This window comes from Nelumbo nucifera, chromosome 3 (genome assembly GCF_055504915.1).
Source record: "Nelumbo nucifera cultivar China Antique chromosome 3, China Antique-T2T, whole genome shotgun sequence".
Taxonomy (NCBI): domain Eukaryota; kingdom Viridiplantae; phylum Streptophyta; class Magnoliopsida; order Proteales; family Nelumbonaceae; genus Nelumbo; species Nelumbo nucifera.
This window is the reverse complement of record NC_142651.1, coordinates 103,351,675-103,379,527: the sequence shown is the minus strand read 5'-3', so window position 1 is coordinate 103,379,527 and position 27,853 is coordinate 103,351,675. Positions and strand designations below refer to the sequence as shown.

At 39.9% G+C, this 27,853-nt stretch overlaps 1 long non-coding RNA gene across 1 annotated transcript; it reads left to right on the top strand.

Moving 5' to 3' along the window:
- Positions 1-313: 313 nt before the first annotated feature.
- LOC148801796 (uncharacterized) lies at positions 314-22,429 on the top strand. Its single transcript, XR_016083484.1, has 3 exons — positions 314-591; positions 18,316-18,407; positions 19,982-22,429. It is a non-coding gene; the product is annotated as an uncharacterized LOC148801796 (long non-coding RNA).
- The last annotated feature ends 5,424 nt before the right edge of the window (positions 22,430-27,853 follow it).

Genomic DNA, 27,853 nt, shown 5'->3' with positions numbered 1-27,853 from the left:
TAGGGTTAGGGTTAGGGTTAGGGTTGGGGTTGGGGATAACTCAAGGTGGTTCAGGGTTGGCCTCAACCTGACCTGCACTGTATGGTTGATCATTTTTGCTTGGGTCCGCATTGCCTAGCCTGCTCGACATGTGTTGTATAAAATTATAAACGGAGAAATACGGATCTTACAACTATGGGTCTGTGACAAAGACCCCTTGTACTATTCCCCGTTAAAGTTGTCATTTGACGAAAATAACTTCCACAAGTGGAGTTAGCATTTTCAAAACGGTGAAAATAGACACCCACCGAACATATTTGTTTGTTTTTTAAAAATGAGTCCGACTGCTTTTTAAAATATACTCATCAATTTGTTGCAAACTCTCAGATTCCTGAGCCTCTTTCTCCCTCTCCCATGGCACCTTTTGCTTCTTCTCTGTGATACAGTAACACTCGAACAACAACAGCAGGAAGAAGCTCTGCAGAGGCATATAGCTCTTGATGGGGTTGATGCTCGTGAGCAGGCACCAAAAGAGTGGAGGCGGGCTCTCAACCAGATGGGTTTCTCTCTTTGCATTTTGAGCTTCTGTTTTGGAGTTCTGGTCGTTAATAGGTCATCTCTCTCTTTCTTGCTTTCTCCCTCAAAATGTTGGGATCTCTTTCTTCTCTACTAATCACTTTCCAATTTTCATTTTTTGTTGTTTTACTCTTTTTTTGATTGTGCTTACTAGGCCTTCCCAATCTTCAATGCCGTTTTTTAGCTCTTGGGATAATGACCATGCTTGGTATTGTTTTCTCGTGATTCCTAGAGATTCTTTTTTTCCCCTCTTTTCTTGGAGACAAACCCACATGCAGAATGCAATTCATGGTAGTCGATTTTGGATTCAGATTAGATTTCCGGGATTAAAGCATATTTTCCGGCAACCGTTTCGGTGATTTGGGTTCCCTGACTTTCCCTCTATTTTGTCTTACCTCAAGATTATTTTGTTCCAACCTCGAGGAAGGGGCTTTGCTTTTGTGGTCGCAAAAGTTTTAAATTTGTTTATTGGTATTGCCTTTTCACCTCCTTGGGTATTAGAAGAAGCTCGTTCGATTGCAACAATTAGTATCAGCTCTTGAGTACAGCTCTAATTTCCCTTGGTCACAGTGGCTTGTGACTGAAACTTGTAAGGAAGAAATCCCGTGCGGCTGAAACTCGTGAGGGAGATGTTCCTTCTACTGTAACTCGGAGCTTGAGAAATAAGGTAAGAAAACGTATAAAACACAAAAAGAGGGTTAAAGTTGTCTGAATAATTATTATAAGGGTAGTATGGGGATTAAAAAATATTGCAACGGTGGATTTCTCATATTTTCGGATGAAAGGCTAACTGAAGGGGGTCTTTGTCACAAACCCCATAGTGCAGGGGGGTCTTTGGAATCTATCCTTATAAATAATATATGTTAGTAAATTAAAATACATATAAAAATATATATTGTATAATTTTGATTTAACTAGTAATTAAGTACATGCATTGCACGTAATAATTTTTTCTTCATATTAATTACTTGAATTTTAGATATATCATAGTTAAGATAGAAAATGAAAATTTACAAAAGTAATAACATGATTAAAAATAAATTTAAATACTTGCAATAAATATATGCACATGGAAATTTTAAATTACAATATCATCATCATCATCATCATCACCATCATCATCATCATTATATTATTATTATTATTATTATTATTATTATTATTATTATTATTATTATTATTATTATTATTATTATTATTATTATTATTATTATTATTATTATTATTATTATTATTATTATTATTATTATTATTATTATTATTAGTATTATTATTATTATTAGTATTAGTATTATTATTATTATTATTATTATTATTATTATTAAATTTTTATTCCATTTTTGTCATAATAAAAAATAATTTTTATTTTAATAATTATTCTTATTTAATATGATGATACTATTAGAAATGTTCCAAATTTTTTTCGAAAAAATTCTATACTTTTTCATTTTTTGTCTTCTATCTTTTTTTAAAATATTTATTATTCAATTCGACATTATGGATTTCTTCGAAAAGCTGGATCATTGATCCACCATCCAAATAAGAAAATAGCTTTGCTTTTAGATCAGTTTTAAACTATATATTTCATCTACATTATATAAATAATTTTGACTTATCACACTTAATTTTTGTTTCACATAATTAATATATAATTTTTGTATATATTCTTTTGATTAATTGTACTTTTTAATTTTTAAAGATTTATTATTTAACTATCATATCATCACTTAACCCATTTGACCCAAACCACTAACCCACCATTCAAAAAGGAAATTAGTTTGATTTCTAGATCAACATTAAATTTTGTATTACATTTCCATTATTAATAAAATTAATCATTATTTATAATACTTACTTTTGTTCAATATAATGAATGCATAATATTAGACATGTACCCAATATTTTTTATTTTTTATAAATATATAACATTAGATATGTGTCCACAATTTTTTTTATATTTTTTATTTTTGTGATTCTTTGCATTTGTTATTTTTAAAATTTTTATTATTTGACTATGATGCCATTTTATTTCTAGATTGATTTTAAATTTGGCATTTCATTTTCATCATTAATAAAAACACGTCTTACATTTCATATTTATTTTTTGTTTAGTATAATGAATATATATACAATATATTAGGTATACCCAATTCTTTATTGTATTAATATTTTATTCTATTTTATTTTTTATTATTGAATTATGGCATTATCTTTTAACCCATTTGACCCAAAATAGTTGAATTGCTTACCTAGCACCAAGAGGAAAGAAAATAGTTTTGCTTTCAAATTAATTATCAAAATATTTATTTTTATACTATTAAAATTAATGTTGTGGATTTAATTAGTAGAATTAAATGTTGAGAAAAACATATCTTAAATATAGGATTTAATGAGATAATATACCTTATATATGAGATTTAATGAGAGAGTATAGGAAATAGCTTTATTTCCAAATGGTTTTAAATTTTACATTCCATTTTCATCATTAAAAAAACATTTCTTATTTATCATACTTATTATTGCTTAATATGATGAATAAATGATGTTAAAAATGTTTCCAATTTTTTAATCATACATTTTTTTTTACATTTTATCTATTTCTGAATTTTATTATTTAATAATGACAACATGAATTTTTATTTTAACAATTAATTTTATTTAACATGATGAATATAAAACATTAGAAATGCTCTCAAATGTTTTTTTAACAAAATTTTATACCTTTTCATTTTTTGTGTTATATCTTTTTTTTAATATTTATTATTCAATTATGACATCACGAGTTTCTTTGAAAAGTTGAACCATTGACAAACCCATCATCTAAATAAGAAAATACCTTTGCTTTCATATCAGTTTTAAATCATATATTTCATCTACATTATGTAAATATTTCTTACTTATCACACTTAATTTTTGTTCGACATAATTAATTTATTCTTTTGATTATTTGTACTTTTTAATTTTTTTAAAGATTTATTATTTAACTATTTTGTCACTGATCAATCCATTTGACCCAAATTCTAACACACAACCCAAAAAGAAAAATAGTTTCCTTTCTAGGTTGACATTAAATTTTGTATTACATTTCCATAATTGATAAAATTATTTTTTATGTATAATACTTATTTTTGTTCAATAAAATAAATGTATAATATTATAGAGGTACCCAATATTTTATTTTTTATAAATATATAACATTAGATATGTACCCGAATTTTTCTCTATTTTTATTTTTGTAATTCTTTGCACTTTCTATTTTTGAAAATTTTATTATTTGACTATGACATAATTTCGTTTCTAGGTTTATTTTAAATTTGGAATTTCATTTTCATCATTAATAAAAATACTTATTATGTTTCATGCTTATTTTTGTTTCATATAATGAATATACAATATTAGAGATATTTTTGTATTATATATTTTTATTTATTTTAATTTTTTATTATTTAATTGTCATTATTTATTAACCCATTTGACCCCAAATGGTTGAATTGCTTACCCATCACTGGGAGGGAAGAAAATAGTTTTATTTTTAACTTACTTTTCAAAATATTTATTTTTAGACTATTAAAATTAACGTTGTTGCTTTAATTAGTAGAATTTAATGATCAAAAATATATCTTAAATATAAGATTTAATGAGACAATATATCCAATTGGTTTTAAATCTTACATTCCATTTCCATCATTAATAAAAGTATTTCTTATTTATCATACTTATTATTATTTAATATGTCGAATATGTGATGCTAAAATGTTCTTTTTTTACATTTTATCTATTTTGAATTTTATTATTTAATTATGGCAACATGGGTTGGCCCATTTGACCCAAAATGGTTTAGTTTCTTACCACCACCTAGATGAAAACACTATTTTTTTCCCGATAGATTTTAAAAGTATAAATTTTTATGTTATTGGAATTATTAATTTATTATGCATGGATTTAATTAATAGAACTTAATGATGAAATGAAACAAAAAATGTTTTAAGTATATGATTCAATGAAGGTGAATGTAAGTTAATTCCTTAAATATTGGATTTAATGAGAGAGAATTGAATGTCTTAACATTACCACTTTTCAAGTCATTTAATATCAATAACTGATTACCCTATTTACCCACATTTTTTATCAATAAATTTAAATATGGAGGGGTAACTTTTGTCCTTAAAAATTTCTAGAAATATTCTTGAGGCTATTCGTGCTTTTTAAAGTAGTATAGATAATGTATATTTATTAATTTTATGGGCAAACCTAGATTGCCCGTCTAGGCCAAGGCCATACATGTATTATTTAGGGTTATCTCTCTCTCTCTCTTATAGCCATTACCAACTTACTCCAAAAAAAAATTATAATTATTGCTCCAAATGTTCAAAATGTTGGGCAAATCATTTTCATCTTTTGTTTATCAGTGAAAATCATTTTCATATTTCGTCATCATACTAGAAGAACAAACTAGAGTAGCAAATCATTTATGCAAATGGATCGGATCATGATTCGATCCTATCCAAATTTTGATCCTATTTTGTCTAATTCGAATATTCCTATTTTCGGATTGCACGTCAAATTGGATAACTAGACCTAATTAAAAGTTAAGTCGAATTCGGAATGCCTCTATCTGATTCCATATATGTATTATTTATTCATTTATTTATATAATATATATATATGTTATTTATATTGCATTTTTGTAAAAACTTTATATTATTTATTTTTTATAAAAATACATGTATATATATCACAAAATAATTGAAAATGCTTGTATTTTTTGTTTTTCTTTATTTAAACTATTATATTTTCTTTTTCTTTTAATAATTTATTATTTTCAAATTAAATTGGACCAAAACATATTCAGATATCCAGCATCATGATTTGATTCAATTCTAATTAGTATTCAAACGAATTCGGTCGAATATTTGGACCAAAAATGGTTTGGATATACCCTTATTTGAATCTGATCAATTCGCTTGCATCTTTATCATTTCTTCTCTCTTCTTGAACCACAACACATAAATTTCTTTCATGGATGAGGAAGAGGAGAAACATAGAAAGAGAGAGATGATAGAAGAAAACCCAAAACCTTGGGCTGTGTTTGGTTTGAAGGAAAAAATAAAGGAAGGGAAATGTAGGGAAGCCTTTACAAACCTTGTATAGGTTTCCCTATGTTTTCCTTCCTTTTCCTACCATTTCCTTCGAACCAAACATAATCTTAATAAAAAAATTATCTTCAATACCCAAAACACAAGTGAAGCAGAAGGACAATGTATGCATAGGGACCATTGCATTTTGTTCAAGGGCTTCATCCCTACAATGTGCACGAAAGTCCCTTTATCTATCATTTGTTGACAAAAAGCCGACTCTCTTGTAATTTGAGGTTAACGGTTGATGAATATAAGAATGATTGGCAATTTTTTGTTAGGGAAAATTTCTTAAATTATCCCTACTATTTAGTTAAATGACAGGCTCTATTCTTACTGTTCATATATTGCCTCAAAATACCCCTATTTTTTATGACATTTGTTACCATCGTTAAATGCTAAAAAAAACAAAATGTCAGATTTGCCTTTTATTTTGGTTCAATTTTTTGAAATAAAACCTAATTGATGGGTTTCACCATTGCACGACCAGAACTTGCCCTAACCATGTCCCAATGCAATGGCTTCAGCTTTGGCTTTGGAGTCTCCTCACTTCTCTCCAAGTTATGGGAACTTCGCGTCAATCTAGTTGGAGAAATTGCTGATGAATTCTAGAAGATAACTAGTCTAGTCTAGAATGAGTGAAGGATGAGCTGGAGCTTCCCAAGAGGTGGAGGTGGCGGTGGTGAACAGAAATTGGGTGCCTAAAAAAGTAAAAATTACATCCATTCTCGTTGGAGATTATCGATTTTGGATAGAAACATTAGAAATTCCGTCCATTCAGCATTGATTACACTTGCCTAAATGACACTCGTCATATTAATTATCATATATGAAGTCGAAGAAAATTGGATGGGCGACAATTGATTTTTTTTTTCATATCTTCTACCACTTGAAGCTTTTATAACCGTCATACACAATGTCTCGTCATCATGTCTGTTGGTGTTTGAATTGACCGAGGATATCAAAGTAATTTCGCACTCTGAAAGCTTCGAAGGTTTGGAGAGCTTGTGCTGAGGCCGAGGTCTATAAGCCGAGGTAGAATGGGCTCCGAATACTGTAGAAGTCGAAGGTAGATGGCCAAGGCACTGTAAGACGGAACGTGTCAGAGGCCCCGGGTGAGAATCCAAGGCAGAGTCTCCAATGGTCAAGTGAGTATGAGGTACGAAGAGGGGGACCAAAATATGGTTTTTGAGACCAATTCCAGGTCCATATGCATATTGTATTAGATTAGCTCTGATTCCATCCCCTTACTCGGAGGGGAGCACCCCTATTGATACTTGAGCTGCCTAGAGGTAGGTGGAGATGAACGCCTGAGATGGGAGCCGTACAAAAGCGTACAACGGGCTTGGAAGGATCATGTGAGTGCTCTGCACTTGTGGGCTAGGCCTCCCAGCCTCAAATGGGCTGGGTTGGGTCACCCCACATCACTTGCCCCCCACTCCCGAAGCCGAGGAGGAGAGTTCGGCTTCGACTGATGGGAGTAATGTGAGCACCAGTGGGCCCAGCAGCCGAGGTGTACCCTGTGGTGGCGTCCTCTTTCACGTCTCTACCTGGTTTGTCTTTGTAAGTGGGGTCGAGGCTGCGAGTGGTCTATGGCACTGTTGCTTCGGATAGGTGGGCCGGGAGGCGTGCTCAGTACGGGTGCTTAGGTGTCGTTGTTTGGGCCGAGGACCTAAGGGGTCGAAGGCTGTTTAGGCTGAGGACCTATGAAGCCGAAGGGCCCATGAGGCCCAAGGATCCATGCGTGGGATGGCTTTCCAGTTGAATCGGTGTGCGTGCTTAATGGAACAGGTCGCTCGGACCGGTGGGTCGCTTTGGGTGGACGTGCAGGCTCGTCTTGAGCATCGTTTCGTCTTCCGAGGGTGAGCGCTCAAGGGTGCGGCACGACTGGATTGCAAGTGCGGAGGTGCTTCTCATCCGTTAGATTTTAAATGATCTGAGCCGTTATCAGCGCGTCGTTTAGCCTTCCGAGGCAGAGCGTCATGCAGCGCGCCATGATTGGGTTCTGGAGGCGGTGGCTTTTCAGTCATTGGATCTTGAGAAATCTGGGCCATTCGTTCTTCTTTAAATAGGGGCTTCGATAGCAGAATTCTTATCATTTTGCCTCCAAGTGCTTTCACCTTTGATTGAATTCAGCTCCCAGATTCTCCAGTCTTCAACACTCCACCTTCACTTCTATTTCTTCCACTCCCTTTTTAGGTAATTTCCAACGATGTCTTTCTCAGATTCTATACCTAAGCGCTATGAACTTCTGAATGTATTGGAGGGGAGCTCCATTCGAACCCCTTCTCCCCTTTCCCCTCTAAGCCCTTCTGTTTTTGTTCCCCTTCGGTGCGAGGTGGAGGTGCTTCGAGAGAGGGTAGCCTCTGGGGGGGCGAAGGCATCCGTCGAGGCAATGACCCTCCCTGTGAGAGCGTCGCATCTGTGACGCCGAGGTAGGCCAAGGGGTCCCCCCAAGCCGAGGGGGAGCAGGACCTAGACCTCATCCCCAGGACGAGGGTTGAGAGTGTTGCCAAGGTGGCAGCCGAGACTGATCCTTATCGCCCAGAGTTCGAAGGTTCTCTGGACTGGGATCAGGTCAAGGTCCTAACGAAGCAGTACTTCATCCCTTCGTCCTATGGAGTAAGGGCGCCCGAGGCGGGTGATCGGCCATAGACTCCCAAGGAGGGGGAGATCTGCGTTTATCAGCACTTCCTCCAATTCGGTCTTCGATTCCCCCTTCATTCGTTGATCTTTGACCTGTTGAGGGTGTATGGCATTACCCTTAGTCATCTAGCACCCAATGCGATAAGGACCACTGTGGCGATGCTGGTGGCAGCTCGGCTCCAGGGGTGGAGCTGACGCCGAAGCTCTTCCGAGTGGTCTTCACGCTGAGAAAGCACACTTCCAAAGCCGATGTCTTCTACTTCCAACCCTACAAGTCCAAGCCCATAGATAACCCCTCTTTTGTGCACAACTGGAAGAGTAAATACTTCTTTTTTGTCTTGTCCCGAGGGCTGGTCCTTCAAGTCAGGGTGGGGAGAAGCTAGCTTGTCTGCAGAGAAAAGTGTCCCCTTGCTTATGAGTGAGGAGAGTGACAATCACGCATAGTTGCTCAACTTGGGGAGAGTCCGAGCCTAGCCCTTGCTGGAGGAGGAGGTCCCACTGGTTTTCACGGGGTCAGACCTACCCCCCTTGGTAAGATAGGCCTCACAATCCCTTTCCACGTTTTCCTCGTCTTCGTCTTTGTGTAGTTGTACTAACTACTGTTTTGTTTGTAGAGGTGCCAATGAACGTCCAAAAGGCTCTAGTTGATCATGCCCGCGTAATGCCGAAGGAGTGGGCGAAGGCTAGTAGGCAGATGCCTCAAAGGGCCACCGGGGGTACGCCAGCCCAGAAGGAGAAGGCGCCGGCTCCCGCGAAGGGGGAGCCTTCTCGTCAAGTCCCTGCCAAGGGGACAAAAGCATAGGTCCCTGCCAAAGGGACTCCTTCAACAGCTCCCTCGAAGGGAGCCACTCCACAGATCCCCACGAAGGGGAAGGGGCTCGTTGAGGAGGGCCAGTCGGGGCACGAGGAGCAAGCGCCACAGCAGCTGGCCGAGGTGTCGAGGAGACCTATCGATGAGGCCGAGGTAGGGAGGAAGAGACTGACCGAGGGAGCCATAGAGGGTCAACCACAGTAGAAGGTGGCCTGCACCAGGAGTTCTGTCGATGATGCCCCAAGGAGGCCCTACATGGAGCGAATGGGGCCATTTTCTGCTCCCACACCGTTGGAGGAGCTCGCCCAGCGGTCTGACCAAATTTTCCGCCCTAACTAGGAGGTCCGCGAGGGGGACTCTATCCACAACGCGAGAATTGGCCCGGCGTTGGTGAATGGGGCTCTTCTGTCACGAGACCGCTCCCAAATGCTAGGGATGGCCCCGGATAAGATGTACGACCAGAGGCTGCAGAGCCTGGCTGAGGTAATAGCTTGATCCCCTTTCCTTTTCTTCTTTTCTTCGTTTTTCTGTTGGGTGCTAACTGTTTTCTCGCTGCAAGTTTGTCTTCACTTTGTTGGGCTAGGGGATCGGCTGAAATTGACCCTAGCCAACATGGATAAGCTGGAGGCTGAGAAAGACAATCTTCATCAAATCGCCACCACCACCGTGGAGAAGCATTGCAAGATGTAGCGGTACTTCGGCGATGAACAAAAGTTCCGAATGGCTGCCAAGGAAAAGCTGAAGACGGTGCAAGATCTCCTTTCCAAGGAGTAGATGGAGAGGGCTCGTGTAGAGAGCCACATTTCTTAGGTCGAATGGTGTCTCCAACAGGCCAAGGCTGACACCGCCGAGGCAAATAAACGGGTGGCCGAGGCAGAGAAGAGGGTCGAAGAAGCAACTAAGAAGGCTGCAGAGGCCGAATAGAAGGTAGCCGAGGCTGAGAAGAGGGCCCAGGAGGCAGGGAAATGAGTCGATGTGTTGGCCGATCTCGCTTTTGGGGGTTACTTGGACGGGATTGAGGACACCAAGAAGGTACTTGCGGTGGTGCTTCGAGACTTTGATGTCGAATCTTTGAAGGTGATCCCTGACTCTCCCGAAGAGGCTACTGATTCTGCACTTCCTCCTCCGGCTAGTGGCAAGGCTTAGGCCAGGTTTTCTCTCTTTTTTCTTTCTCTCTCTTTTTTTTGACATTGTACATATGTTCGGCCTGAGGGGCCGTGAAACAATTTTGTAAAGCCAAAAATTTGTGTGCATAATGAAAATAAGTGGCATTTTTTTATCTTTGCCTAAAATGTTGCATTTGTTATGTTGTTTTTCCTTGTGTTTTTTGCACTTATGCTTTTATTGCCGAAGGGTCCATGCCCCTCCAAAAGAAAAATCACCGCGTGAGACAAGTGTAGTTCTCTTTAGTTCATTTGCACGTCAAAAGCATGGCGAAGGGGTGGCCGAGGCGAAGCCTCCGCGACTAGGCCAACGCTTGCCTGACCTAACGCCCTTCTAAGTGTTCACTTAGGCAAGGTCGAAGAGGCCTGTTATGGGGGGAGGCCAAAGCAGAGCATGGGGCTCACCTGGTTCTCTTCCCCTTACTTATACTTGGGTAAATAGCAAGATGACCTGTTGACATGAGAGTGGGGCCAAGGCTAAGCTGAGGCTTGCCTGTCTCCCCTTCTCTTAAGTGTTTTCTTCGGTGAGGCCGAAGTGGCCTGCCATATTGAGGGGTGGCCAAGGCAGAGCTAAGGCCTGCCTGGCTCCATGGGGCCTATGCAGAGTCGAGGCTTGCCTGGATCCCGTATCCCTGCGCATTAACTTCAGCGAGGCTGAGATGGCCTACCCTATTGGGGGGTGGCCGAGACAGAGCTGAGGCTCGTCTGGCTCCGTGGGGCCTAGGTGGTGTATCCGGAGCGCGACGTTAAACACTTCGAAACACCAATTTAAACATTTATAATTTTTTCGACTCTCAAACAACTACTAATGCAGTAAAGGGATGAGAATGGGTTGTATCCACAGGGAAGCGAGGGAAAAATTAATATACACTCAAATCCAGACAAGAGAACACAAAAGGGAAGTGCAAAAATATAAAAATTAATTAATTAAACTGAGAAAAATATAGAATTGGAGCAATATTGAAAGTTAAAAGTGTAGAAACATAAATAAATTAACAAAAGAAATGAAATAAAAATCTGTAATCTGATCACATGTAGTAGTCTCTGGATCTCTCCTTTGACCCTTGAACTTTTCGAGATAGGCCTTCCGTCTTACCTGGATGAATTGCAGATCTACAGAAAACAAAACAAAGACCAAACAGAATGAAAATAAATTGCAGAAAGTAAATAACAAAACTGGAATTGAAAGAACAAAAATTAAATCTAAAACTAAAGAGACTGGTTGGGATCCGATTCCAAAGGTGGCAGTAGTGGTGTTGGCGAACTACAAGTAGGAACCCCTCCTCTTGCTTGGGCATCCTCCTCTTCCTTTACCCTTGAACTTCTCAAGATCACCCTTCTGTCTTACCTGGGGGCAGAATCCAACCCTTTCTCAGGAGCCCTTGGGTCCTTTTTATAGAGAAGGGAGGATAGAAATGTGATTAGAGAGAAAGAGGGGGCAGCGGTTGGGTTTTCACAAAAATATGGGTGCCCAAGGGTTTAGAATGAAGGGTTAGGATGGTTCTACGTGATTCTAAGGCTGAGAAAAAAAGGAGAAGGCACCCAATATTATGTAAGGCTAAGATTTAATGGCTAAAGGCTGAATGGTGAAGATTATAAGTTAGGTGGCTCCTAGGGTTAGAATGCTGAAAAGAGAGTGCCCTAGAATGGATGGTGGAGATTAGAAGGGATGGAAGGTGAGGATTTAGCAGTTAGGGGTGGCTAGGGTTTGTTAAAAGTGAAAAGAATGGATTAAAAGGTGCCCTAGGGTTTACTAAGGCGTGATGAGCATGCTAATATAGTAGAAGGGGCGCCAAACTGGGTTTAGCAGCTAGGAGGCGCCCTCCTGCTTTCAATTTTTCACAAAAGCACCCCCTCTCTCAGTTGAACTTCACACCAGCTTCCCAAAATCTGCATTTCAGCCATGAAAACTTCACAGTTTTCCCAAATTTTGCACAGAGACCCTTAGAGGCCACAGTATTGCATTTAACTGGGAAAATGACACATCTTGACTATTCTAAGGCCAAAAATACCCCTCAATTGTTTCCCTTAAGGCATTAAAATGCAGAGTTATCACTAGGCAGAGCCGAAGCTCGCCCGGCTCCCATATCCCCGCGTGTATGTTTTGTCGAGGTCGAGCACAACGCTTTGAGGAGGATGGCTTCCTTTGCTGGTAGCGCTTAGTGTGAAAGTTCAAAAGGCTAGCCGCCGCCGCCGAGGTGGGGCGCTGAGGCGCATGGGGCCCTCGGTCGTCCTGGTGTATTCTAACTCATTAAGTCATAGCTAGGGTGTTTGCTACTTATTCGTTAAGTCTTGGCGTTGGTCTAGCGAGGGGGTATAGTCCTCGGAGGAGGCCGTGCACCCCTGCTAGTCGCGAGGCCGAAGAGTTGTAAGAACTTAGTAGGTACACGCGCTAAGCGTTGAGCCAAAGAGGAACTTTGCTTCATTCATTTCATAATTTCAAAAAGATGTTACAATCACTTGTAGTATATCTAAAGCTTCTCCGAATTCCAGCTCCGAGGTATAGGTCTTCCATCTAGGTGTTCCAGGTGAAAAGTGTCGAGGCCGACGACTCCCTTAATTATGTAGGGACCTTCCCAGTTGGGGCCCAGTTTCCCTACTCTAGGTTCGGGGACCATGACTTTTCTAAGGACAAGGTCTCCCTCTTTATAGTGTCTTTCTTTTTACCCTGGAGTTGTAGTAGCAAGCCACTCGCTGCTGGTAAGCGGTTATCCTTATCTGTGCTTGTTCTCGGGCTTCTTCTAGCAGGTCTAAGTTTGCTCTGAGGGCTTCAATGCACGCCTCAACTCAAAGTGTCGGCTGGACGATCTCTACTGGGATTACTGCTTCTGTGTCGTAGGTTAAGCTGAAGGGAGTTTCTCCGGTGGCTGTTCGAGGCGTAGTTCGGTAAGCCTAGAGTACATTGTTCAGTTCGTCAGCCCATAGGCCTTTTGCTCGGTCCAATCTGGTCTTCAGTCCATATAGTATTGTCCTGTTGGTGACCTCGGATAGGTTGTTGGTTTGAGGGCCTACCGAGGTATAGTGTCGCCTGATGCCGAGGGAGGCGCACCACACCCGGAACTTGGCATCATCAAATTGCTTCCCGTTGTCGGTGACCAACATGTAGGGTAGGCCAAAGCGGCAGATGATGTTTTTCCAAAAGAAATTTTGGATGGCTCGCGCCATGATGGCGGCCAAGGGCTCGGCTTCACCCATTTGGTGAAATAGTCTATTATAACAACGAGGTACTTTTTGCCCCCCGTGGACTGAGGAAAGGGGCCAAGGAGGTCCATGCCCCATTTGGTGAAGGGCCATGGGATGCTGAGGGCTGCGAGAGTGGTGGCCGTTCGGTGGCATAAGTTGGCGTGCCTCCGGCATGGGTCATACTTTCGCACCAATCTAGCTGCGTCCTTGTGGAGGGTAGGCCAGAAGTAGCCTTAGGGATTTTTGGGCTGGGGCTCTTCCGCCGAGATGATTACCGCAGATGCCTTCTTGAATTTCTCGTAGCACATAGTTGCCCTCTTCCAAACAAAGGCATCAGAGGTAAGGCAAGGTGAAGGATCTTTGGTACAGTTTCCCTTCTAGTAGGGTGTAGTGGGCTACCTATCGTCTGAGTCGTTTTGCCTCATTTATGTCTTCGGGCAGCCATCCAGTTGAGAAGAAGTTGACGATGGGATCCATCCATGAAGGTTCGGCCTCTATTAGGAGTATTTGGGCATCTTCAATGGAGGGCCGAAACAGCTTCTCGACGTGCACGATCCAAACGGGGATCCGCTCGAGGTACTTGCCAACTTGGAGAGGGTGTCGACTCGTGCGTTCTCGGCTCGCGGGACCCATTGCAGGGAGAAGCATTGGAAGTGGCGGGCTAGATCTTGGACTTTGGCGAGGTACTTGGACATACTTTGTTCCCTAGCCTCGTACTCGTTGTTCACCTGATTCACCACTAGCTAAGAGTCGCTGAATGCTTCGACGTACGAGGAGTCGAGGTCCCTAGCAAACTGCATACCAGCAAGGAGGGTCTCGTACTCAGCTTCATTGTTTGATGTTGGAAAGTCAAACCTTAGTGCATACTCTAGGACAACATCATTTGGGGTAAGAAGGATGAGGCCTGCTCCGCTTCCTTTAGCGTTGGAGGAACCATCGACAAAGAGCTTCCATCGGGGTTGAGCCTCGTCGTCTACATGATCCCCTTCAGCATTTTCTGGGGGCTGGCAAAGGGTTTGGCTGAAGGTGCGCTCTACTATGAAATCTGCCAAAGCTTGTGCTTTGATCGCGGGTCTCGACTGGTACTAGATGTCAAACTCAAACAGCTCGATGGCCCATTTCGTGAGGCGTCCTGAGGTCTCGGGTTTGGCGAGGACATCCTTAAGGAGTTGGCTCATCAGAACCACTACAGTGTGGGCTTGGAAGTATGGCCGAAGTTTCCTTGCCGAAACCACGAGGGCAAAAGCCAACTTCTCTATCTCGGGGTACCTGGTCTTGGTGTCGTAGAGGACCTTGCTGGCATAGTACACTGGCTTCTGCGCACCATCTTCCTTGATGAGGACTGAACTGATTGCTTCATCCTCGGCTGAGAGGTACAAGTACAGGGTTTCCCCCTCGGCCGACCGGGCGAGGAGGGGAGGTGAAGTAAGGTACGCCTTGAGCTTGTCAAAGGCGTGTTGGCATTCCTTCGTCCATTGGAATTCTTTCAGCTTCTTGATGGCACAGAAGAAGGGTAGGGAACGGTCGGCTAACTTTGACATGAAGCGATTGAGGGCTGCTATTCGACCGGTGAGTTTCTGGGTCTCCTTCACCGCCTGCGGGGTACCATGTCTAGTATGGCCTGTAACTTCTCAAGATTAGCCTCAATGCCTCTCTGAGTGACGATGAAACCTAGGAATTTGCTTGATGTAACGCTGAAGGCACACTTGTTGGGGTTGAGCTTTATGTTGTACTTCCGCAAGGTGTCGAACGTCTCGGCTAGGTCCGAGATGTGGCTCTCGGTCTTCAGGATCTTCACTACCATATTATACATATAGGCTTCGACGTTCCTCCCCATCTATTCTTTAAACACCTTGTTGACAAGGTGCTGGTAGGTGGCCCTAACATTCTTGAGTCCGAAGGGCATCACACGGTAGCAATATGTGCCATGTTCAGTGATGAACGAGGTCTTCTCTTCATCGTCTGGGTGCATCTTTATCTGATTGTATCCGGAGAAGGCATCCATGAAGCTAAGTAGCTCGTACCCTGGAGTGGTGTCAACGATGTGGTCTATCCTTGGCAAAGGAAAACTGTCCTTGGGGCAGGCTCGGTTAAGGTCTGTGAAATCAATACAGATCCGTCATTTCGCATTAGCTTTCTTCACCATAACCACATTTGACAACCAGTTAGGGTAGTGTACCTCTCGGATGAATCCGGCGTCGAGTAACTTTTCAACTTCCTCCTCTATGGCCTTCCAATGCTCTGATGCAAAGTTTCTCTTCTTCTGTCGGACTGGCCTAGAGCTCGGGTCCACGCTCTGCCTGTGTGTAATGATCGATGGGTCAACTCCGGGCATATCAGCGGCGAACCAAGCAAAGACGTCAGCATTGAGTCTAAGGAAACTTACCAATTCGAATAGGCCCTCGGGGGGAAGGTTGGACCCGATGCAAACTGTCTTGTTGGGCTCGTCCTCGTCTAGGGGGACGAAATGAGGTCCTTGGTTGGATGGCCTCGGCTCACTAGCTCTTCCCTGAGGTCGAGACCCCCTAGTGTAATGCCTTAAGAATGTTTAGGAAACCTTTCTCACCCTATTCAGAGACATATAATCCTAGCTGGAGGAACCACCCCAATTTTAGTTGGAACACTGATCAGAACCAACCTACATCATCCAACCATAATTGGAGTGTAGAGGCGCAACCATCCAGATTTCATCCTGCACCTCAATACAATGCTCGACCGAATATGAATCCTTTAGAGGAAACACTTCAAGCATTTATGGGGGCAAATAATAAGACTTACCAAAAGTTTGAATCTATCATCGCGCAGGTGGTTGAAGAGAACAAGGATATCAAGAGTTAGATAACTAAGCTTACCAATGCTCTTACTGTACAAGAGAGAGGCAAAATTCCATCTCAGCCTCAGACCAATCCGAAGTGATCACATATGGTACAACACCTCTGATCCAGAGAACATTAAGGGGATCCACGCAATCACTACTCGCAGTGGTAAGGTTTTAGATGGGCCTTTACCGACTCACCTCGCACAAATGTCACCACTTCGACTAGAACTGAAGATGCCCCCTCAAAAGAGCCAAAAAAGAAGGCTACGATTCAAGTGCCCTTTCCCTAAGCTCTCAAATCTAGAGGAAAAATTTTAGACAACCAATGTGAGATTTTGGAACATTTGAAAGAGGTTAAGATTAATCTACCTTTGTTGCATGTGATTAAGAAGGTATCGACTTATGCCAAGGTGATCAAGGATCTATGCACCATGAAAAGGAGACACCATGTCAAGAAAACTGCATTTCTAACAAAACAGGTAAGTGCGGTGATTAAGCAGAGAATGCCGCCAAAAAGATCTAGGGTGCCCCACAATTGTCTGCCGTATTAGGACACAAGAGTTCAGTCAAGCTCTTTGGACCTAGGACCAAGTGTAAATTTAATGCCTTACTCAGTTTACTTGCAGTTAGGTCTTTGAGAGATAAAACCCACGTCTGTGGTGTTACAGTTGGCTGACCGTTCTATTCAGAAACCAAGGGGGATAGTGGAAGACGTTTTGCTTCAGATTGATAAATTCTATTATCCTATTGATTTTCTGGTTTTGGTTGACAGTGAGTCGAAGGTTCCGCTTATTTTAGGAAGGCCATTCCTTGCTACAGCCAATGCTCTTATTAGTTGTAGGAATGGTTTGATGAATCTTTCATTTAGGAATGACTCTTGAGGTGAACATTTTTTATGTTGGGAAGCAGCCCCGAGACGAGGACGAGTGCTATCATACTTACATGATAGACTCTCTCATTGCAGAGGAAGTAGATGAAAGGGAAAATTCTGAATCTTTAGAATATCTCCTCTGTGAATCTGATTTGAATTCTAAATTTTTGTTTTATCCTGTTAATGATGTTTCTAATGTTTCTTCTATTCTAATGATATGCAAGATAAGCAGAATAAGTTTTAGCAATCACGCTTTGAGGAATTGCCACATGAGAAAGACCAGCTAAAGCCATCTTCTATGAAGACACCCAAAGTGGAGTTATCCCCATTACCTGAATGATTGAAACATGCATTTTTTGGACCAGGTGATACCTTTCCTGTTATGATATCTTATGAACTTAGTGCTGAGCAGGATGACAAATTGATAAATCTGTTAAGAGAGCATAAGGCTGCATTAGGTTGGACCATAGTTGACATTAAAGGTATAATCCCACTAATATGTTCCCATAGGATTCATTTAGAAGAATGAGCTATCCCACATAGAGATCCCAAAGAAAATTTAACCCAGTAATGAAAGAAGTTGTTAAAAATGAGGTCTTAAAATTGTTAAACGCAGGAATCATATATCCTATATCTGACAGTAAATGGGTTAGTCCTACACAAGTTGTGCTAGAGAAATCAAGGGTCATAGTAGTTGAAAATGAGGAAAGAGTTCTTGTTCCTACTAGGGTAGTAACTAGGTGGCGTATGTGCATTGACTATAAGAAACTAAACGTAGCCACTCGGAAAGACCATTTTCCATTGCCATTTATTGACCAAATCTTAGAACGTGTGACTAGCCATCCTTTTCTATTGCTTTCTTGATGGTTATTCAGGTTATTATCAGATTGAGATAGCATTAAAAGATTTGGAGAAGACTACTTTTACATGTTCTTTTGGTACTTATGCTTTACGTAGGATGCCATTTGGTTTATGTAATGGTTTAGCTACCTTTCAACGTTGCATGCTTAGTGTGTTTTCTGATATGGTTGAAAAATACATGGAAGTTTTTATGAATGATTTGACTATTTTTTGTGATTCTTTTGATTCATGCTTACTTAACTTGAAAAAATGCCATTTCATGGTGACTTCAGGTATTGTTTTGGGACATATCGTGTCTGAAAGGGGAATAGAGGTTGACAAAGCCAAAATGGAGTTGATCTGTAAATTACCCACGCCCAAAATGGTAAGAGATGTCTGATCTTTTCTCGGACATGCTGGTTTTTACAGGAGGTTCATACAGAAATTTTCTGCTATATCCCAACCATTATGCAACCTCCTAGTCAAAGATGTTGAGTTTGATTGGACCCCAGAGTGTGAAAAAGCTTTTAAAACACTCATCACTAAGCTAACCACTGCACCAACCATGCAGTCACCAGATTGGAACCTTCCATTTGAGATTATGTGTGATGCTAGTAACTATGTTGTGGGAGTTGTTTTAGGTCAACGAAGGGAGGGGAAGCCCTTTGTTATTTATTATGCTAGTAGAACTCTTAATAGTGCTAAAAGGAATTATTCTACAACTGAAAATGAGCTACTAGCTGTTGTTTTTGCTTTAGATAAATTCCGTGTTTATCTCATTGGTTCGCCAATTACTATGTTTACTGACCATGTAGCTCTTAAGCACCTTCTTTCTAAGAAGGATGCTGAGGCTCGCTTGATTAGGTGGATTTTGCTTTTGTAAGAATTTGATCTAATGATCAATGATAAGAAGGTGTCGAAAATGTAGTGGCTGATCATTTGTCTCGATTAGAGTTCAATAATTATGCTAATGATGACCCACCCATTCGAGATGACTTCCCCAACGAGTATTTGTTCATCGTTAGCCAAGTGCCATGGTATGCCCACATCGTTAACTACTTGGTTTCAAGTGAAGTTCCATCGAACTAGAGTGCACAAGATAAGCGTAAGTTCTTGGTTAAGGTAAGAAATTTTTATTGGGATGATCCTTATTTGTTTAAGTATTGCCTTGACCAAATCATGAGGCATTGTATTCCAGAAAGTGAGATTAATAGTGTCCTTAACTTCTGTCATTATGAAGCTTGTGGTGGCCATTTTTCTATGAAGAAGACTGCTGCAAAGGTTTTGCAAAGTGGTCTTTACTAGCCTACTTTGTTTAATGATACTAATGCTTTTTATCGTTCTTGTGATAGGTGCCAAAGTTAGGTACATTAACTCATCGTCACATGATGTCCCTTAACCCCATATTGGTTATTGAGATTTTTGATTGTTGGGGTATTGATTTCATGGGGCCATTTTCACCTTCTTTTGGTTATCTTTATATTCTTTTTCTTGTCGACTATGTGTCTAAATGGGTTGAAGTTGTGCCCTACCGTACTAATGATAACAAAGTTGTTGTTAAGTTCTTAAAAGAAAATGTGTTATCTAAGTATGGTACGCCACGTGTGATTATTAGTGATCAAGGGGTACATTTTTATAACCGTTCTTTTGAAGCTTTGATGTGCAAGTACGGCATTATTCATAAGGTGTCAACTGCTTACCATCCACAGACCAATGGGCAAGTCGAGTTAGCTAATAGGGAGGTCAAGCAAATTTTTGAAAAGACGGTCAATCCGAACCGTAAAGGTTGTGCTTTACACCTTTCAGATGCACTTTGGGCATACCGTACTGCTTACAAAACTATCATTGGGATGTCACCATACCAACTCATTTATGGGGAAATGTGTCATTTACCTGTAGAGCTTGAGCATAAAGCTTATTAGGCTGTCAAAGCACTTAATTTTGATTTAAATGCCGCAGGTATTCAAAGGAAGTTACAGCTGTCATAAATAAAAGAACTGAGGAACGATGCATATGATAATTCTAGGATCTACAAGGTTAAACCAAAAGCGGCTCATGATAAACAGATCATAAGGAAGAATTTTGAGCCAAACCAACGGGTGCATCTGTATGATTCTCGTTTGCATCTCCACCCAGGAAAGTTGAGATCTAGATGGACAGGTTCATTTGTGGTGAAGCGAGTCTTTCCCAACGGTGCTGTTGAGATTGAGGATCTAATCGATGGAAGAGTTCTTCAGAGTAAATGGGCAATGGCTAAAGCATTATGTGGAGAGGGTAAACCAACCGGAGGAGATCACTCTTGTAGCTCTGGTCTACAATGCTTAATCAGGTTCTATCTTTCTATACTACCACTTTTATTTTTCTTTTATCTTATTTGTTTTTGTTTTTGTTTTATTAGTTTTTATGTTTCCTTCTTCTAGTTGATAGATTTGTAGGTCTAGTCTTAGTCCATCGCTCAGGTGTCCCCTACCCTTTGTTTTGTTATTTCTTTTAATTTTTATGCTAGTGAGGACACTGCCTTGTTCAGGTTGGGGGTGGTAGCATTGCATGCACATTCTATGCACACTTTTTATATACCTTCTTCTTGTGTGAAAGAGAGAGACAACCAACAATTTACTTATTGTTTTTATTCTGGTAGTTTTTGTGTGAATAAATTTGCATTGCATGTTTGATAAGCTTAGATTGAATTTTCTGCTTTTCTATCTATGTATGATTTCAAAATTGTTTGGTTTAAGTTACTTTTTCTATCTTGATTATCAAATAATAACTTCTAAAAACTTTTTGCGCACAATACTAAGCTTTGTGGTTAAATGGATGTTCAATATATAGCTAAGAGAATTATCATGTTTAAGCGCATGTTTTTCTGGACTCACACATCTTTTGTGAGTGAGTGGAGAGTTGAGAAAACAACTTTTGAACTTTCATTGATCTGTTGAATTAGTTAGTTGCTGTTTAGAATGACATTACTTGGTTTGAGGAATGTTTGGATGATAAGCTGAAGGATGGTATTAGTCAATTTCCGAAAAAAAAAAGAGGGGGAGCTAGTTCGTGTTATGTTATGTAAAGCCGTTGGAATAACATTTGTAATGTTAGTTATGTGAGAAACTTTGCACTTTCCCTACTTTGCATTATCAAAAAAGAAGAAAAAAAAAAGAGAAAAACAATTTGAAGAAGAATACTCAGTACAATAAAGTCTTCCACAATAGAGTCTTCCATCAATTCAAAAGACAAACTTCTTTTCTTGGGGAACAGTCTTTCTCACTAGGCTCGATTTCTATTTGTATTACTCTCATATTTGACTGATTGAAATCCTGAAGTTGGTTTGTGGTAAGAATTGTGGAGTTCTAAACAACTAACTTTCCTATCTTCTGATCAATGATCGTTTGTTTGTTTGTCCATAAATTTGGCCTTAACCTAAAACAACTTACTTGTAAGGATATGGAGTAGAGACTTTTACTTCGATTAATTCTCAATGCTATATGTGTTGTGGTTTGTGGTATGAAGGTTTTGCTTAGTTCACACACATTCGCTTTTGGAAGTTATAATTGAAGTAATTTTGATAGCATTTGTAGTCTTTTCCCAACCTTTTTGTTTGAAATGCCTAGGTGCTTTTGTTGGATTTCTGTTTAAGCTAATCATCATGCTTTGTCTTTTTATTTGCACTTAAAATGCTAGGGACTATCAATAAGCTGGTTGGGGGTTGTGACGAAAGCATGAAAATGTATATCTAAAGTGTGTTCAACAATTGACATTTGTAAAATAAAGAGCTTAAAAGTAATATTTTTCTTTAATAATTTTATAAATGTTAATTTTATTAATTGTGCAATTTTTATGCGGGGAGAATTAATAATTGAATGGAGGAAAGCCCAAACATAGGTCCAAGAAACCCAAGCCCAAGTTCCATGACCCAAGTTTGAGTGTTGATTCGTTTCCCGCTTTACTCTAATAGGGTCCGGTATTTTGGATATATCTTTTTCTACAGATGTTGAAATTTGAAGATTCTTAAAGCTATGGATAGCTAAGAGATAGGGCTACAATTCATCTATTGATAAATTTCTCTAAATCAATCTCTATCCAACACAGATCCGGGCTGAGCAGATTGAGGAGCCTAGTAGCACAATCAAAATGAAAAATCTGACGTAAAAAGGGGACGATTTCCATAGGTTATTTGGCATTGTTTTCTCGGTCTTTTAGATAAGAGAAGAGGAGAGAATGACGCCCAAGCACGGATAAAGCTTCAACAAGGCTAGAGAGGATCTTGATCGAAGAGTTTTACTTGTTATTTTACTTTAATTCATTGAGAGATTTCAATGTTTAATTTTGTTCTTAAGAGATTTCTTTTATTATTTTGATATACTCAGAAGTTATATTCTTCAATTTCCATATAAGATTAGTCATGCTCTTTTTATGTGCAATTTGTTATAAAATAATTGATTGGGTAGATTTATTTTATGGGTTGATCATTGACTGCAATACTATCAATCTGATATATTGTCGTTCTTGGGTAGTTTGTAAGAATAGATCATTATGTTATTCATTGAAAATTAATTATCTTAGAACAAATACTTTTTTTATTGTCGTTGGCTTCAAAATTATATTTTCCGATTGTTTGTTTGGGATGTGAAACTTGCAATTGAGTAATAAATAGGAATCAAAGTCGAAACTAGTTAAGCAAATCGATCAAGTGAATCTCGAAGCTTTATTCATCACAATACTACTTTTCACCCTTTAATCATCGTTACTTTTATTCGAATATTTTTGCTCTTCTTTTTATTTTTAGAAAATCATTTTTCCTAGGTTATTCACTCTTACCAATAACTCCTTTTGTTGGTTTAATCAACTTCTTTGTGGATTCGACACCTAAAGCTACGCTTCAACGGTCGCTTAGCCAATGGTAATAATTTTGGGCGAGACGGGAGCCCGCTGATGGCGGCATGCATGGAGACCAAGTTCTTCTTTTTTGAAGTGGTCAATGTATGACCGTAGACTCTCTCCTCGTTTCTACTTGACAGTCATCAACAAGACAACGCTTTTCTGGGGGTGTCGGTTGCTGATGAAGCGGGCGAGGAACATGCTGGAAAACTACTCCCATGAGGTGATGGATCAAGGTGGGAGGCTGGAGAACCATCGCCGAGCGGCTCCCTTAAAGGTTGCATAGAAAGTCCGGCACGTCAAGGCGTTGGAGTACCCGTACAGGATCATGAGCGCCCTGAAGCTCTCCAAGTGGTCGTCCAAGTCTGTTTTCTCGTTGTACATCTCCAAGGTGGGAGCCTTGAAGTTCGGGGGTAGAGGCTCGGTGATGATATCAGGGGAAAAGGCATCCATTCTCCCTAGGGAATTGCTCTGTCTGGCCGAGGTGTTGGTTTGGCCCTCCTTAACCTGTCGGAGCTCGGCGAACATGGGGTCAGGCATGGCCTATGCACCATCCCGGTCTTCATGGGCATGATGATGATCGACGCAAACTCTGGAGTGCTCGAAGGCGAGACCGTGTGCTTCGCGCCTAGCGTGGCGGTCGTTCAGAACGTGCCGGAGGTCTGAAACATGAGGGGAAGAGGCTCAATGCCGGCCCTTGGCCTTGGAGTGGGCGCTGGGGCAATCGCAGCATCCGCCTTTGTCCCTCGGCTTGGCCCTTCAACGTTGGTGATGCTGATCGGAGGGCTGACGGCCATCCTCCGATCATTCCGGTTCTTCCTCCCTTGGGCTGGGAAGTCTGGAGGTCCTGGAGAGTGGGTCAGCTGGACGACTGCCACTAGACTCTAAGGGCTCGGTCCGCTACGCGTGGCCAAGGCTGGGGACTGGTTGGCTGGTGGACCCATGCCGACCCGGCTGTGTTGACCCCCCGGTGGAGCGGTCACCCTGGGGGCGACCTCTTGCCTGGGGGTAGTTCTGCTCGACTCACTGTGTCAACTACTCCACGGCCTGGAACTGTTCACTGGTGACAAGATTCTACGTGTTTCTTGTTCTTCATACCATGTTGGTTGGTTCGAGCTTAGGGACCTTATAGCTTGTTAAAGTTCTTTTTAGGGAACGTCTTAACAACGTTTCCACAGACGGCACCGATTGTTGGTGCTCGGATTGGTTGAGGACAACAAAGTAATTTCACCCCTATACTTTGAAGGCTGACTGAAGGCTTCGAGGGTTCGAAGAGCTTGTGCTGAGGCTGAGGTCTATAGGCCGAAGCAGAATGGGCTCCAAGTACTGTAGAAGTCGAAGGTAGATGGCTGAGGCACTACAAGACAAGATGCGTCAGAGGCCCCGGGTGAGAACCCGAGGCAGAGTCTCTGACAGTCAAGTGAGTACGAGGTACGAAGAGGTGGACCAGAATATAGTTTTTTTAGACTAGTTCCAGGTCCAGATGCAGATTGTATCAAACTAGCTCTGATTCCATTCCCTTACTTGGAGGGGGGCACCCCTATTTATACTTGAGCTACCTAGAGGTAGGTGGAGATGAATGCCTGAGATCGGAGCCGTACAGAAGCGTACAATGAGCTTGGAAGGATCATGTGAATGCTCCACAATTGGCTCTGTACGAGGGGAGCAGGGTAACCTCTGCTGTAGCATATCTCGTTCCCGGATCTGGCGCTCGTAGGCTAGGCCTCCTAGCCTCAAATGGGTTGGGTTGGGTCACCCCACATCAATGTCTTCTAACCAGAGTTCATTGGTTCATCACTAATGGATCGGTCAGTTGGCAGGCAACATATGCATTAGGAAAGCGATCAACAGCAAGATCAAGATGGTGCGAGTATCGACCAATTGTATGGGTGTGTGTTCTGTAAGCCAGGTTTCACCACCACGCAGACCTTGGGTTGCCACATGAACATCCATGGGAAAGGTAAAGCATGGATTAGGCAGCCTGCAATTCCATCGGTTTCAACTAGCAAATTTGATGAGTACATCAGTCAGGCGGGGTTGCAGCGGCGGTTCCAACGGTGGTGTTGTATGGGCAATGGAGAAATGACCACCACTTTTGTTGATGAGACCCATCGTCTGTTTGCTGAAACTCCAATAGGGGTCCAATATTTGCCATAATCAATTAGAAATATACTATTCATTTTCCCCGACCTTACGACCCCTGAACAACGGCATCAACAACCCCACTCCTCCGGCCACTCTTCCTCTCTTTTTTCCCTCTTTCTCTTCCTCCTCCTTCCCTTTATTTCTTCCTCCCCTCATTCCTTCTTGCTAGTGTCCATTCCAAGATAACTTTTTACCCTTTTTATCCGGCAAGGATCCACTTATCTTGTTGCGTCTCATTGAACTCATTTTCAAATGGCAAGCATCAACACACCCCTCGCGTTTTCAGATGGCAAGCACCAACATCGGGGGTGAATAAAAGCAAGCACATGCTCCTGAGGTTCAGATGGCAGGCACTAGAAGGTCTAAAACCCCAGACGACAAGCACAACATGTTGGGGTGAAGACAATGATATTATTATCATTTTCTCAAAATATAACAGTTACATGATGCCACATGTAAACGGATTATGACGAAACTCTAACGGTAAGACAGTAATTAGTCAATTGTCATAAATAACAAGGATACTTTAAGATAATATATAAATAATAAGGGTGGATTGTGATAAAACCCCAATGATAGAACTGTAATTAATCAATTATTAGAAATAATAAGATTAGTTTACGAAATTTGCCCTTTTATTATAAATTGGATATTGAGGAGAGCTCAAACAAGGGTACGAAGAAAAAAAAAACAAGGGTACAAAGAAAAAATATGTATATTTATACATGTAACTTTTAACGGGAAGGAGTGTTGAAGAAACTATTGACAGCACCGATTACATTCAGGGACCATAAAATTTGTTTCAAATACATGGAGAGGGGGCTTGAAAGCTTCAAGTCATAAAAATAAACTAGAGATACAGGGGATTAAATTTTAGGGGATCGAGAAGCTCTTCTATTCCACATTGCCATTAATTGCAGTTTACAGGTCACCTGAACTGAAAATGGGTGGTAGGCAATAGCACCCTCTCTACCATTTTGTTTATACAATCCAATTTTCATTTTATGGGTTCCCGGCTGGCAATAGATTAACTTGTTTATATTCTTAAGTTTTGTTAATGTTATTATTTGATTTCTAAGATGTTTTTCTTTTTCTTTTTTTCTTTTTGAGAGAGAGATGGCGTGTTTTGAAAATTGAATGAACAATTAATGGTGTTTTTTTTTTTTGTTTTACATCTTTTTTTTTTAGATTTAACCTTGTAAAGGTCAATAGGCTGTATATAAATATAAGTAGTTTGTCAAATGTACATGGTTATATATATACCCTATTATTATTAGCGAAAACTACAAGTAGGTACCCTCTACTATATTTTAACTGCAACAACTAAGTACCTTGTACTTTCAAAAATCAATAGTTAAGTCTAGCATCGTTAAATTTTATGAATTTTTATATGATATATATTTGAAATTTTAATAGATTTGATATACTTTAAGTTAAGATTATATATTTTTATAAATTATTAATTAATATTTGATGAGAAAATATTTATTATTTACATAAATAAAAATATTGTTTATCAAATATTTGAGAATTATTATTTTTAGTTTGCTAATGTTAAAAAATATAAATAGTAAGATAGGAAAAGTTGATATAATCATTAAAATGTAATATTGCATATGTTTTGTGCCTTTTGTTTTGATAAGAAAACCATAGGTGCTACACAAACTTAGGGGTAGGGGTGAGCATTTGGTTTCTTCAGTTAAAAATCGAACCGAATAAATCAAAAATTTAAAAACTGAAATAAAAAATGAAAATCGAACCGAAATTGACAACCAAAACTGAAAATTTTGGTTATTTTTATCAAAAACAGAATTTAATTAATATATAAATATATAGCATATTATATATTATATACTGTATATTATATATTACATATTATATAATGAATTTCAGTTAATTCGGTTTTTTCGGTTAACCGAATTTCTAATTCTGAAAACCAAAACCAAAAACTGAAATTCCTAAAAACCGAACTAACTGAATCGAATTACCTAAAAACCAAAATTTCCTGTTCAATATTTCAATTTTAACCGAATAATGCTAGGGGGGGCGGAGACAAGTCCAAAGAAACATTTGACTTGAGCTTCATTGACCTGGAAACATGAGGTCGAAATTGGCTTGACTCAAAAGCTTGAATGTTCAAGCTCGGCTTAACTTGAGCTCAACATTGAGCCATGCTTCATAAAAAAAATATCATACATATAAAAAAATCATTTAAAATTTATACATATAACTTTTATATATATATATATGTATGTATGTATGTATGTATGTATGTATGTATGTATGTATGTATGTATGTATTATTATTATATAAGATAAATTTTCACAAGCTTCAAGAATTGAGTTTCATAGGGATTTGAATTCAATTCAATTAGCAAATGAGCCAATATATTATGCTCAAGTTCAACTTGAAGCTCAATTTAGATTGAACCAAATTGAATTTTTCACAATAAACTCGAATAATGTATGGAAAAGCTAAGTTCGTGTCTATCCCCATTCCATGCCCAACATCTACATGTAAATTTTAATTTTTATCAAGAAACCTTTAAATCATCAACTAGGGCTTCTCCTGAAAAGTTGAAAAGTAGGGACGTTAGAGAGGGTCGATTCTATTTCAGTTTTACTTTACAAACCCCGCGTAGGGCCTTACTATTAATGTTAATTCAATGCAAAATAATTTGAATATGAAGACTGGATTTAGTAGGCACACCACACACTAGGTGTGATCATTTTAGCCTGGCCCGGACCTGGCACGCATCAGGCCCACAAAATCTAGGACTGGGCTTGGGCCTAACTTTTTAGACCTAACCTGGA